Source organism: Mobula birostris, chromosome 3, assembly GCF_030028105.1.
Source record: "Mobula birostris isolate sMobBir1 chromosome 3, sMobBir1.hap1, whole genome shotgun sequence".
Lineage (NCBI taxonomy): Eukaryota > Metazoa > Chordata > Chondrichthyes > Myliobatiformes > Myliobatidae > Mobula > Mobula birostris.
Window position 1 is genome coordinate 226,762,291 of NC_092372.1, and position 14,804 is coordinate 226,777,094.

Genomic DNA, 14,804 nt, shown 5'->3' on the forward strand with positions numbered 1-14,804 from the left:
TCCAAAATGATAGGAGAAGACAGGAGGAGGAGGGATGGAGCCAAGAGCTGGACAGGTGATTGGCAAAGGGGATACGAGAGGATCATGGGACAGGAGTCATACTATACCCCTTGCCCATCCTCTGGTTTCCCCCCCCCCCCCCGTCTTTCTCCCTGGACCTCCTGTCCCATGATCCTCTCATCTCCCTTTTGCCTATCACCTGTCCAGCTCTTGGCTCCATCCCTCCCCCTCCTGTCTTCTCCTATCATTTTGGATCTCCCCCTCTCCCTCCCACTTTCAAATCTCTTATTAGCTCTTCTTTCAGTTAGTCCTGACAAAGGGTCTCGGCCTGAAACGTTGACTGTACCTCTTCCTAGAGATGCTGCCTGGCCTGCTGCGTTCACCAGCAACTTTGATGTGTGTTGCTAACTTTTTCAAGATCAATCTAACCCTTCCTTGCACTCCATTCATGCTCCATTTTTACTATCATCCATGCACCTGTCTATGGTGGCTGTCCGCCATATCCGATAGGAGACCTGTATGGGAGAGTGCTTAAGGTGAAAAAGCCATTGCACTGGGGCAGTTCCACTCTCTCAACCTCAAACAAGTGTCACAGACTGGGCTCTTCCTTGGTGGCAGGGATGACCATGACATCTTCTGAGCCTTGTTGTGCCCTTTGCTCTCCGCAGAGGGTTGCACAACCGCCTTCCTGGCCAGTGGATCCTACTGTAGATTTCATTGCCCATTCCTGGATGTCCCCATCTCACCGGGGTATGAGGCTGCCAGCTACCCTCACATGGCCTAGCCTGCCTGCCGAAGCGGTGTACCAGGGTGTGGTTGCTATGACATGCAAACAGCTACTTGGAGCCATAGATGAGAGTTGAGGGTCCGGTGGGTGAACTTCCCCGGAACGGACGTGACGAGCCCCTTTAACAAAGGTGCTAATCCTCCCTGGACATCCCATACACACCATGTGCCTACTTCAGAGTCCCTAATATGTCTGCCTCCACCACCACACCAGCACTGACTCCAGGCAGAGAGTCTGCAGAAAGACTTTGAAAGGGTGGGAGCATGGGCAAAGAAGCATGAGATGGGATACAACACGCGGGAGAGTGTAGTTATCCACTTTATTAGGAAGAATAAAAGTAAAGACTGCTTTTTAAATGGGGAGCAAATTCAGAAAAAAAGGTGCATTCATTTCGCAAAGGTTAGAATATAAAAGCAAGGGTGTAATTCTGAGGCTTTATAAGGCATTGGTCAGACTGCATTTTGAGTATTGTGAGCAGTTTTGGGCCCTTTATCTAAGAAATGATGTGCTAGCATTGGAGAGGGTCCAGAGAAGGTTCAAAGAGTGATCCTGGCCTGTAGTCAATGGGATTCGGAAGGATGAGTGGGAATCTCATTGAAACTTGCCGGATACTGAAAGGCTTGGATGGAGCAAACATGGAGGGGATTTTCCCATAAGTAGGATTTGAATACACAGCATCAGAATCAATGTTCCCTCTAAGCTGCGCAGGCATGCACATAGCCTTTGTTGCCATGCAGCTCGAGTTTTTTATATGTTAATATTTTTGAAATTATGCTAATATAGTTTTGAAACTACATTAATATAATTGTGAAATACCCTGTAATTAATTTTGTGTTCATGAATAGAATCCATACATTTTCTAAACAATAAACATACCACAGACTTTACTTTGAAACATTTTTGAGCATCAATGTATTTAAATTGTCAGTGTTTCAAGTTAGAACATTGTAAACACAGAATGGAAGTTGGTAGCTCATTGTTAATAAACCGCTGGCCCGCTGACAATGCCTACAAACAAAAACATTCAAAGTGCTGCACAGTTCTCGGGGCCATGTAAAAATTTCCTGCTCAGAGCAATGGTTTATTATTATTATTATTATTGTGTTCTTTATCTTATTGTGGTTATTTTTTTGTGCTGCGTCAGAGCCAGAGTAACAATTATTTTGTTTTCCTCTCCTTTATATTTGTGTACTGCAAATGGCATTAAACAATCTCGAATCAAAACTGCCCACAATAGTGGGACCATTAGGGGAGAGATGTTGGACAGTTAACCCACCGACCCACATGCCCTTGGGAGGTGAGGACATACCTATAGGGACGTGTTGGAAACCCACACAGTTATAGGGAGAATCTGAAAACTCCACACAGACAGTGGTGAAGGTCGGGACCAATCCCCGGGACACTGGATCTGTGAGGAATCAGCAGTACCTGCCACACCAATGTTGTGCCCCAGAGTGATTCTTCGTATGCCTCATCATCTCTTGTTGGTTGAAGTGATGAATGAGCATCCCTAACTCTTTTCTCTCTCTTCCCTCTGCGGCGATGATGTTGAGACCAGTTTATGAATTCCACTACCTGAATGATAACTTGTACCTCGGCACTGTTTTGATAGTGGTTTCTTTCTGCGGATCAATACTTTCCTTTTCAACATTTTTCCCGGTAAGTTGCAACACTATGTAAAATGTTAGTATAAAACTTTGGTTAGACCGTGCTTGTGGTATTGCACGCACTTAGATCATAAAATTCTAATCAAATCAAATCAAGTTCAAGCTTAATTATCTTTCAACCACGCATGAACACAGCCGAATGAAACAGCTTTCCTCTGGGGTCAAGGTGCAAAACACACACAGGACGTTCAAGATAGTGAGCCAAAAGGTGGTACAGTTCCTGGCAGTGCCACTGCAATCCAGCCTGTCATTCCACCGATCGAACACTGGAAGGAAGCACTGACACAAGAGGCCAATCCCCAACCAAACATGGACAGCACGCTGCACCGCTTCTGGCATTCCCTCTCCCAGACTGCAGCTGCAGGCAAACCCGCGCCTTGAGTCCTAGTCCTTGCTATAGCTGAGGCAACGTGGCTTCCCCACCACTTGTTGCACCACAAAACAAGGGAAACAGTCCTGCAGCATCTTACATTATCAACGTCCAACAGGGTTTTGCGATTGCAAGAGAAATGTCCAAGTCAATCACCTGTGGTTACACCGCACACTGCCTTTGTGCGCCAATTCTGATGCCCTTGAGTAGCAGACAAAAACACGGTCTGCACCCAGGCCAGCTCCTCTAAACCCAGGCCAGCTCCTCCAACACCCCAGCCAACTCTGCCGAAACCCCAGTGGGCTCCACTGACATCGAGGTCAACTCCTCCGACACCCCAGCCAGCTCCTCTGACACTCATCAAAGAGCAGATTTGGTAGACCTGTAGTACTCAAAGTTCTTGGAGTCCAGGAAAGTCTTGCAATCACAAAAAAAGACATTTAACAAAGAAAAAACACTTCTATATCTGGCGACAGCTTATCTACTGATACCTTTTATAATCTCACGAATTCTCACAGCTACCTGGACTATATCTTTTGCCACCTTGTTACTTGTAAAAATGCCATCCCCTTCTTTCAGTTCCTTTGCCTCTGCCACATTTGTTCTCAGGACGAGGCTTTTCATTCCAGAACGAAGGAGATGTTTTCCTTCTTCAAAGAAAGGGGCTTCCCTTCCTCCACCATTGCCCTGATCTGCATTTCTTCCATTTTTCACATATCTGCCTTCACCCCATCCTCCCGCCACCCTACCAGAGATAGGTTTCCTCTTGTCCTCACCTACCACCCCACCAGTCTTTGCATCCAGCACATAATTCTCAGCAACTTCCGCCATCTCCAATGGGATCCCACCACCAAGCACATCCTTCCCTCCCTCCCCCACTACTTCCCACTTTCCACAGGGATCTCTCCCTATCTCCCTATGCGACTCATCCTGTTGTGCCTGTGCATGACTACATATGAATTGAATAAAAACACACACGTGTGTGATGGCTTTAACTGGTGCATTCACATTGCAGTGAGAGGGAGAAGGAGAATGAGAGAGAACAATGTGCATGCGCAGACAACAGTGTATGTGCAAAAACAAATCAACATGTCGTGCTGGATGGGGGGGGGGGGTGGTGGTCATTGCTCTAAAAGAAATAGATCCATACATTCCAGACCACAGTTTGTGCGGTCTCAGAACAGTGTGTCAGCTTTCCTCTCCTTTCTATCAGATAAATATTATGTGGAGATTTGTGACAAATATGATTATATGATATATGTACAGTATCTGAAATACATCTTATGGAAATGTTTAATGATGAAATTCAATAAAAAATAAATTACAAAAAAACAGAAAAAGAAAAACTTGGACAGGTACATGGATGGGAGGTGTATGGAGGAATATGGTCCAGGTGCAGGTCAGTGGGACTAGGCAGAAAAATGGTTCGGCACAGCCAAGAAGGGCCAAAAGGCCTGTTTCTGTGCTGTAATGTTCTATGGTTCTGTTCTATGGCTATAAGCAGCACTGGGGCCCCACAGGGGACTGCATTGGCTCCTTTCCTGTTTACCCTGTATACCTCAGACAACACTGAGTCCCGTTATCTGCTGAAATTCTTTGATGATTCAGCAACAGGTGGGTGTATAAAGGGAGGACGGGAGGATGAATACAGGGCCCCGGTGGAGGACTTAGTTGAATGGTGCAAGCTGAGTCATCTGCAGCTCAACATCAGTGAGACAAAGGAGATGGTGATGGACTTTAGGAAGACATAGAAACATAAAAACATAGAAAATAGGTGCAGGAGTAGGCCATTCGGCCCTTTGAGCCTGCACCGCCATTTATTATGATCATGACTGATCATCCAACTCAGAACACCGCCCCAGCCTTCCCTCCATACCCCCTGACCCCTGTAGCCACAAGGGCCATATCTAACTCCCTCTTAAATATAGCCAATGAACTGGCCTCAACTGTTTCCTGTGGCAGAGAATTCCACAGATTCACCACTCTCTGTGTGAAGAAGTTTTTCCTAATCTCAGTCCTAAAAGGCTTCCCCTCTATCCTCAGACTGTGACCCCTCGTTCTGGACTTCCCCAACATCGGGAACAATCTTCCTGCATCTAGCCTGTCCAATCCCTTTAGGATGTTATACGTTTCAATCAGATCTTCCCTCAATCTTCTAAATTCCAACGAGTACAAGCCCAGTTCATCCATTCTTTCTTCATATGAAAGTCCTGCCATCCCAGGAATCAATCTGGTGAACCTTCTCTGTACTCCCTCTATGGCAAGGATGTCTTTCCTCAGATTAGGGGACCAAAACTGCACACAATACTCCAGGTGCGGTCTCACCAAGGCCTTGTACAACTGCTCCCTGTTACTGTTGATGGTGAGGACATGGATGTGGTGAGGACCTACAAGTACCTGGGGGTGTACCTGGATGACAGACTTGAGTGGAGCACTGATACAGAGGCTGTGAACAAGAAGGGCTTGAGTCGCCTTGACTTCCTGGGGAGACTGAGGTCCTTTGAAGTATGCAGACCTCTCCTTCACATGCTCTACCAGTCTGTTGTCCCCAGTACAATCTTCTATATGGTGGTGTGCTGGGGCAATGGCCTCAACACGGGTGTTGCCAACAGGCTCAATAAATTGATTAGAAAGTCTGGCTCTGTTATAGGAGTCAAACTGGACTCACTGGAGGCTGTGGTAGAACAAAGGACCCTATAAATAATCCTAGCAATTCTGGACAATGTCTCTCACCCTCTGCATGCCACCTTGGCTGAACAGAGGAGCACTGTGATGACCCCCTCCCGCTAGACTGTTTGAAGTAATTTTTTTATTGTTTCTTGCTTCGTCTAAATATCTGTGCACTTGTAATGCTACTGTGACACTATAATTTCCTTTGGGATCATAAAGTATCTACCTATCCATCTACTGCCTATCTTCCTCTTTAGATTTTTTAAGGCATCCGTTAGTCTTGCGAGACCATGGATCTGCGCCTGGAAAGCCTTTACTCTCCAGGGCGCAGGCCTGGGTAAGGTTGTATGGAAGACTGGCAGTTGCCCATGCTGCAAGTCTCCTCTCTCCATGACACTGATGTTGTCCAAGGGAAGGGCATTAGGATCCATACAGCTTGGCACCAGTGTCGTAGCAGAGCACTGTGTGATTAAGTGCCTTGCTCAAGGACACAACATGCTGCCTTGGCTGGGGCTCGAACTCACGACCTTCAGATCACTAGTTGAACGCCTTAACCACTTGACCACGTGCCCACACTCCTCTTTAGAGTAATGCACCATAAAACTGCATATGTACAAAACATTCAATTTCCCTTTTATAAACCCATATTCCAAATAAACATGCTTTCACAATAACAGTCCATAACGAACTTCAGAGTCCCAAAGGTTCAGCCTTTTGGGTAGTGCTCTCTTTCTTTCAGGATAGCGCCCCTGGTCTTGTGGAGTGCCATTGGGTTTGGTAGGTGTCTTGTCTAAAACTACGTTCTTGGTTTCCCGTGTCTCGTTGTTGTCAGTGACATGATCATCACTGAGAGTTAAGTCCAATGGGTGTATTGTGTCCATCTTGTTGGATGCAATCAACTGAGGTGTGCTCTTCAGTTGAGCATCCAGTATCTGGTCCACATGACATCTCCATGTTTGACCTCCAACATCCACTGTGTACATCAGAGGTCCAGTTCTTGGAGCAATCCTACCGGGTGTCCACTTGTCTTCCTGATATTCATGAACTGTGACTTCCTGTCAAATCTCGAAGCTCCTTGCTGCTTCACTTGGCAACTGGCTGAGCTGTTTATTCTGCACTTCCCTCTGTAGATCTGGTTTCAGGAGGTTTATGTGAGATCTCAGAATCCTGTTCATGTACAGCATTGCAGGTGCTTGATTTGTCGTCGCATGAACAGAATTCTGATACACGAAAAGGAAATTGTCCACCTTGTGCTGGAGAGAAATGTCCTCCTTCTCCATCACTTTAATGGACTTTCTGAGGGTTTAGATAAACCATTCAGCTAACCCATTCGTTGCTGGGTGGTGAGGAGCAGACTTGAAATGTCTGATGCCATTTTTCTTCATGAACAGTCAGAATTCCTCTGATGTGTGTTGTGGTCCGTTGTCACTCACAATTTGTTCTGGTAAGCCATTTCTGGTGAAGATTGTCCTCAGAGCGGAGACAGTCTTTGCTGAGGTGATTGACTTCATTGGAATGACCTCCAGCCACTTTGAATGACCATCCACAGCAATCAGAAACATGGAGTCCATGAATAGCCCAACAAAGACAATATGTACTCTTTGCCACGGTGACAATGGTGTAACAATGCTTATGGGGCTGCATTTTGAACTTTTTGGCACTCCAAACAGCTTTTGGCCAAGTCTTCAATCTGTTTATCTGTTTCCAGCCACCACATAAGACCATAGACATAGGAACAGAATTAGGCCATCTGGGCCATCCAGTCTGCTCCACCATCCTTTTTTTTCTCCTCCTCAACTCCATTTCCCTGCCTTCTCCCCATAACCTTTGATGCCATGTTCAATCAAGAACCTATCAATCTTTGCCTTAAAGATACCCAGTGATCTGGCCTCCACAGCTGCCTGTGGCAACAAATTCCACAAATTCACCTCCCTGGCTAAAGAAATTTCTTCACATCTCTGTTTTGAATGGGCACCCCTGGATCCTGAAGCTGTGTCCTCTTGTCCTAGACTCCCCCACCATGGGAAACATCCTTACCACATCTACTCTGTCTCGGCTTTTCAACATTCGAAAGGTTTCAATGAGAACCCCCCACCCACCATCCTTCTAAATTCCAGTGAGTACAGACCCAGAGCCATCAAACGTTCCTCATTTGATAACCCTTTAATTCCTGGAATCATCCTTGTGAACCTCCTCTGAACTCTCTCCAATGCCAGTACATCTTTTCTTCAATAGGAGCCCAAAACTGTTCACAATACTCAAGGTGAGACCTCACCAGTGCCTTATAAAGCCTCAGCATCACATTCCTGCTCTTGTATTCTAAACCTCTTGAAATGAATGCTAACATTAGCTCCGGGTGAGAGCCTTTAACTTGACTGTACCCAGGTGTCCTTCATGTAGATGTTCTAACACTCTGGTGTGCAGTTTAGAGGGAACCACAGCACGAGATCCACACATCAGCGTTCTTTGACATACCAACAGTAGGTCTTGTCTCACTGAGAACTCTGGAAACATAGGGTGACCATGAGCTGGCCGTCCTTGCAGGGTGGTCATAGACTTTTGACAATGTTGGGTTATTCCTTGTTTCCTTTTACTGTGTATTTCAGAATTTTCAACCAGCAACTGGTCTACCAATGTGGTGTGGAGCACTTCATACTGGCACAGTCTGAAGACTTCTCCTCTTCAGTTGCCAGTAGTGGAAGATGTGATAAACTGTCAGTGTTGCTGTGTTGTTTGTTACCCTTGCACTCTATGTCATAAGAGTGGGCTGCTAGGAACAGTGCCCAACATTGTAACCGGGTCGCAGACGTCACTGGGATTCCCCTCCCGGGATTGAAAATGGACACAAGGGGGTGGTGATCTGTCACTGGCATAAACTTGTGTCTGTAGAGGTAGTGGTGGAACTTCCCCATATTCCCCATCCTCTTTATTCCGCTTATTAGACTAATGGCCTCTCAGTCGATCTGTGCATGGTTATGTTCCGTGCTTCTCAGTGATCTTGAAGGGAGTGCAATTGGGCGTCCAGATCCAGCTTTCACAAGGTGTGACAAAATGGCTTCAAATGCCATAAAGGGACACATCACACCTCTGTCTAATGGGCAGAGATGGGTCATAATGGGTGAGCAGTTCATTGGATGTTATTAGTCTCTTTGTTCCTTAAATACTTTTTCACATCTTGTGACATTTCCTACTTTGCTCTTGTCTGTAACAGTGTATTCAATGGGTGCAGCAATGTAGCAATGTTTGGGAGAAACCGGTGGTAGCAGTTTACAAGGCCCAAGTATGACCTGAGTTGTGACACATTTTCCAGTTTGGTTGCCTGTAGCATCACTTCAATCTTCTCTTGTGACTTATGAAAGCCCTGCTTGTCAGTAACATGTCCACAATATGAGATTTCATTCTTGAAAAACTCACATTTCTCTCTCTCTGCACGCAGACCATACTCACTCAGCCTGGTAAGCACTTTACCAAGCTTCTGGAGGTGTTCTTCATCATTTTTGTTAGTCACAATGATGTCATCAAGGTAACATTGTATTCCTGGCGTATCTTGGATCACTTGATCCATTGCTCTTTGCAAAATTGCAGGAGCTGATGCGACGCCAAAGGTGAGATGATTATATTGGAACAATCCCTTGTGAGTGTTGATTGTGAGGAACTTCTTTATTGACTCCTCAATCTCCATTTGCAAATGGGCTTGTGACAAGTCAATCTTTGAAACACTCTCCCCACCTGCCAAAGATGCCAAAATATCTTCTATTCAAGGCAGGGGATACTGCACAGTACACAGCACTGGGTTGATGCTCACCTTGAAATCCCCACATATGTGAATGGCTCTGGACTTGCCATTCTTGATCACCGGGACAATTAGTGTGGCCCATTCACTCCACTCAACCTTAGAGAGAATTCCATATGCCTCCAAGCTCTGCAGTTCAGCATCCACTTTAGGACCTAGTATGTAAGGCACTGGATGCCATTTATGGAATCTTGATGTTGCTGTTTCATCCAGTTCAATTCTGGCCTTCATGCCTTTAAGTTTACCAATCCCCTTCTCAAATGCCTTCAATAGCATTAAGCAGCTGTGCCGGTATCTGGTCAAGGCCACCATTTGGGCTGCTGTTACCTGTTGATGTGACACTGAGAGCTTTGATTGGGTTCTAGTCTAGTCAGATTTTTCTCAACCATTCATGTCTGAAAAGTGCTGACACTCCATTTTTCCATACATAAATCTTTAACTGTTGTGTATGACCTCCATATGTTAGATTTAATTTCAGTTTGCCTTTGGGAGACACTTGTTTTCCTGTGTAAGTCTTTAACATCACTGAGGTCTTCTCTAATAGTATCTTAGAAAAGTCCGTTGTAGTCATCCTCTGGAATTATAGACCAAGCTGACACTGTATCCAGCTCCATTTTCAGTTTTACACCAGACACATCTATTGTGATCCATATGATGTTGTGATCTGCTTCAGTAATACGATGCAGTTCTAGGCATGAGACTTCACCTTTATCAGACTCTATGTTGTCTAATTCTGTTTTACATTCAGTAACTATGTATTTGCTTAGCTTTGTGTTTGAGACTTCTAATCGGTTGTGTTTTTTGTCTGCCTTGCACATTTTTTCTATGTGGCCTTGTCTGTGACACTTTCTGCAAACTCTTTCTCTGAACCAACAGTCATTTGCATCATGAGAGGATTTGCCACATCAATAACATCTTTGGCTTTTTGCACCATTCAGGGACATTTAGTGCATTTCACATTCTAACCTCTTTTCTGTAGTTTTGCTGCATTCTTTGCTACAGTTTCTAATGATATTGTAATGGTCAATGCTCATTCTAAAGTTTGCTCTCTTTTGGACAGTAGCCTCCTTTGAGTGCTTTGACTATACATGCCACATACAAACATGTCCCTTAATGCATCAGAAAGTCCATCTCCAAAGTCATAGTGTTAAGAAAGTTTGTGCAGTTCTGCAATGTAATCAGAAATGCTTTCATCCTTTGACTGGTTCCTTTTGTAAAATCTAAATCTCTCAGCTATTACCACCAGTTTAGGGCTCAAGTGATTTTGTAAAATTGTAACTATTTCATCTTGCAGGGGTTAATAAGTTGCATAAGAGACTGTATGTTCTTGGGTCCATTAAGCTAAGAAGTGTAGGGGCTTCCTTTTGCTCCTCCATGTTGTTCATGTTACAATACAGTTCAACACTCTCGATAGAGGACTCCCAGCCTTCATTAGTGCTATCAAATTTGTCAACTTTCCCAAGTGAAGCCATGGCCAGATTCTTTTCACGTTAAATTCAGCGCATCTTTTATTGTTACTCATAGGTCCTCCGGCTTTCTTGTACTGTTCAATTCTCACTGTTTCACCCTGTAACTGTCAGTGCAGTTCGTGATATTCTCTGACATTCAGGATCATACTTGTCAATTTGTTGTGTCTGTGCACAGCTACATATTAATTAAATAAAAGCATGCACAAGGGTGATGGCTTTAACTGGTGTATTCACATTGCAGCGAGAGAGAGAGAGAGAAAGCAGAGCGCATGCGTAGACAACAAATCAATACATTGTGCTAATGGGAGGGGTTATTGCTCTAAAAGAAATAGATCCATACATTACACATCCTTCTTCACTGACCTCCCTCCTGACACTTATCCTTGCAAGCAGAACTACACCTGCCCCTATACCTCCTCCCTCACTACCATTCAGGGCCCCAAACAGTCCTTCCAAGTGAGGCAGCACTTCACCTGTGAGTCTGATGGGGTCATACATTGTGTTTGGTGTTTCTGGTGTGGCCTCTTTTATATCGGTGAGACCCAACATAGATTGGGAAGCCGCTTCGCTGAGCACCCATGCTCCATTCGCCAGAAAAAACGAGATCTCCCAGTGGCCGCCCATTTTAATTCCACTTCCCATTCCCATTCCAATATGTCAATCCATGGCCTCCTCTACTGCCATGATGAGGTCACATTCAGGTTGGAGGAGCAACACCTTATATTCGTCTGGGTAGCCTCCAACCTGATGGCAGGAACATTGATTTGTCAAACTTCTGGTATTTACCCCCCACCCCCCACTTCACCATTCCCCATTCCCATTTCCCAATCTTACCTGCCCATTCGGTGCTCTTACCCCTTCCCTTTCTTCCATGGCCTTCTGCCCTCTCCTATCAGATTCCCCCCTCCTCCAGCCCTTTATCTCTTTCACCAGTCAACTTCCCAGCTCTTTACTTTATCCCTCTCCCTCTCCTGGTTTCACCTATCACCTACCACCTTGTATTTCTTCCACCCCTCCCCCCACCTCCCTACTTCTCATCTTTTTCTCTGGTCCAGTCTTGATGAAGGATCTCAGACCGAAATATTGACTGTTTACTCTTTTCCATAGATGCTGCCTGGCCTGCTGAGTTCCTTCAGCATTTTGTGTGTGGCTATAAAACAGGCATGTTTTAAGTGGGAGAGGAGAATGAATGAAGGGGTGGTCAGTGAAGGTGTGGACACCAAGGGAGAATGAACAGGTGTTGGCTGAGAGAGGCTGGGGAGGCTTCTTAATCACAGTTAATCAGACAGAACAAGGTGTAACCAGGACATGAGAAAGTTTACAGTAAATCAAAAATTCCTCCCGTGGTCACTCAGTGGAAGGCAAGCTGGATTGTGTTCATCTGTAGCCACACTTGTGTGAGATGAGGAACTGCAGCAGCTATGTTCTTGTAGAAACATGGCTCCAGGACAACATCCATGCACCAATCAATCACAGAAATGACACTCAGGAACTTGGGCTTTTTATTTTTTGTAACTGTTTGTTTCTCTCTGCCATCATAATTATATACTGTATGCTGTGTGCTGTGTCTAACCGTTGCTACTGTGTTTTGTACCTTGACCACATAGGAACGCTGTTTCATTTGGCTGTATTCATGTGTATGTTTGAATGACAATTAAATTTGAACTTGAAGTAAAAGATAATTTCGGAAGTAAGTGGGACAGGCAAAATCCATGGAGAGAACAGAAATACAGGTTTATGACTGCAAGTTGATTACTCTTCATCAGAACGTGAACTGGAATGGTTGGTTATCTGATCTTAATTAATGTCAAGACAACAATCTTCCTCTCAATATTTTTACATAAAGGGTAGCATTTGCGCGGAATCAAAGCAGTTGAGGCAGATAAAATAACAACTTTTAAAAGACATTGGGACAGGTACGTGAATTGGAAAAGTTATGAAGGTTATGGGCCAAAGGGACTAGTTTGAATGGAGAATGTTGGTAAGCATGGAGGGCCTGTTTCCATGGTGTGTAACTCAACACACTGTACTACTGAGCAAATTAACAAATCTCATGCCATTTTAAACAGTCATGATAAATCTTATTCTAATTTTTGTCCTATTCCCTTCTCCCTTTCAAAATTCAAAGTATATTTATTATCAAAGTACAGATATGTCACCATATACAACCCTGAGATTTATTTTCTTGCAGGCATACTCAATAAATCTATAGAATAATAACCATAACAGAATCACTGAAAGTGCACATCAAGCTTGGGCATTCAACCAGAGTGCAAAACGCAACAAACTGTGCAAGCACAAAAAGAAAGAAATTATAATAGTAAATAAATAAGCAATGAACATTGATTTATTCATTCCATATGAATCTTGCAAGGACAATTTCCATTACTCAAATGGCTGTGATGCGGGGGATGCCTGTATAAAGCTTAAACCTCACTTTGGACCCATTTATGAAATGGAGGAATCATACAGCGGTACGGCAGAGAAGGTGGCCTTTTGTCCCATCTAGCACATACTGAATCGGCGTCGTCCTATCCGCCATAGCCATCCATATCCCTCCCATCCATATACCCACAGTTTCCAAACTTCTCTTAAATGTTGCCATTGAACCTGTATCCGCCACTCCCACCGGCAGCTCCTTCCACACTCTCGCCACCCTCTGAGTGAAAAAGTTCCCCCTCAGGTTCCCTTCAACATTTCACTTTTCACCCTTAACCTACAGTACGACCTCGAGTTCTAGTCTCACCCTACCTCAATGGAGAAGGCGCACTTGCAGTTACCCTATCTATAACCCTCATTATTTGTATATATCTATCAAATCTCCCCTCCTTCATTCTCCTACACTCCAAGGAATAAAGTCCAAAGATATTCAATGCAAACAGGAACTCTACAGATGCTAGAAATTCAAGCAACACACATCAAAGTTGCTGGTGAACGCAGCAGGCCAGGCAGCATCTCTAGGAAGAGGTACAGTCGACGTTTCAGGCTGAGACCCTTCGTCAAGACTAACTGAAGGAAGAGTTAGTAAGAGATTAGAAAGTGGGAGGGGGAGGGGGAGCTCCAAAATGATAGGAGGAGACAGGAGGGAGAGGGATGGAGCCAAGAGCTGGACAGGTGATTGGCAAAGGGGATATGAGAGGATCATGGGACAGGAGGCCTAGGGAGAAAGACAAGGGCGGGGGGAACCCAGAGGATGGGCAAGGGGTATAGTCAGAGGGACAGGGGGAGAAAAAGGAGAGAGAGAGAGAAAGAATGTGTGAATTAAAAATAAATAACGGATGGGGTACGAGGGGGAGGTGGGGCATTAGCGGAAGTTAGAGAAGTCAATGTTCATGCCATCAGATTGGAGGCTACTCAGACGGAATATAAGGTGTTGTTCCTCCAGCCTGAGTGTGGCTTCATCTTTACAGTAGAGGAGGCCGTGGATAGACATATCAGAATGGGAATGGGACGTGGAATTAAAATGTGTGGCCACTGGGAGATCCTGCTTTCTCTGGTGGACAGAGCGTAGGTGTTCAGCAAAGCGGTCTCCCAGTCTGTGTCGGGTCTCGCCAATATATAGAAGGCCACATTGGGAGCACCGGACGCAGTATATCACCCCAGCCGACTCACAGGTGAAGTGTCGCCTCACCTGGAAGGACTGTCTGGGGCCCTGAATGGTGGTAAGGGAGGAAGTGTAAGGGCATGTGTAGCACTTGTTCCGCTTACAAGGATAAGTGCCAGGGGGGAGATCAGTGGGGAGGGATGGAGGGGACGAATGGACAAGGGAGTTGCATAGGGAGCGATCCCTGCGGAAAGCAGAGAAAGAGGGGGAGGGAAATATGTGCTTAGTGATGGGATCCCGTTGGAGGTGGCGGAAGTTACAGAGAATAATATGTTGGACCCGGAGGCTGGTGGGGTGGTAGGTGAGGACCAGGGGAACCCTATTCTTAGTGGGGTGGCGGGAGGATGGAGTGAGAGCAGATGTGCGTGAAATGGGAGAGATGTGTTTGAGAGCGGAGTTTTTTCCATGGTCATTGCTGGAGTCCGTGTTTTGAATATTTTTCTG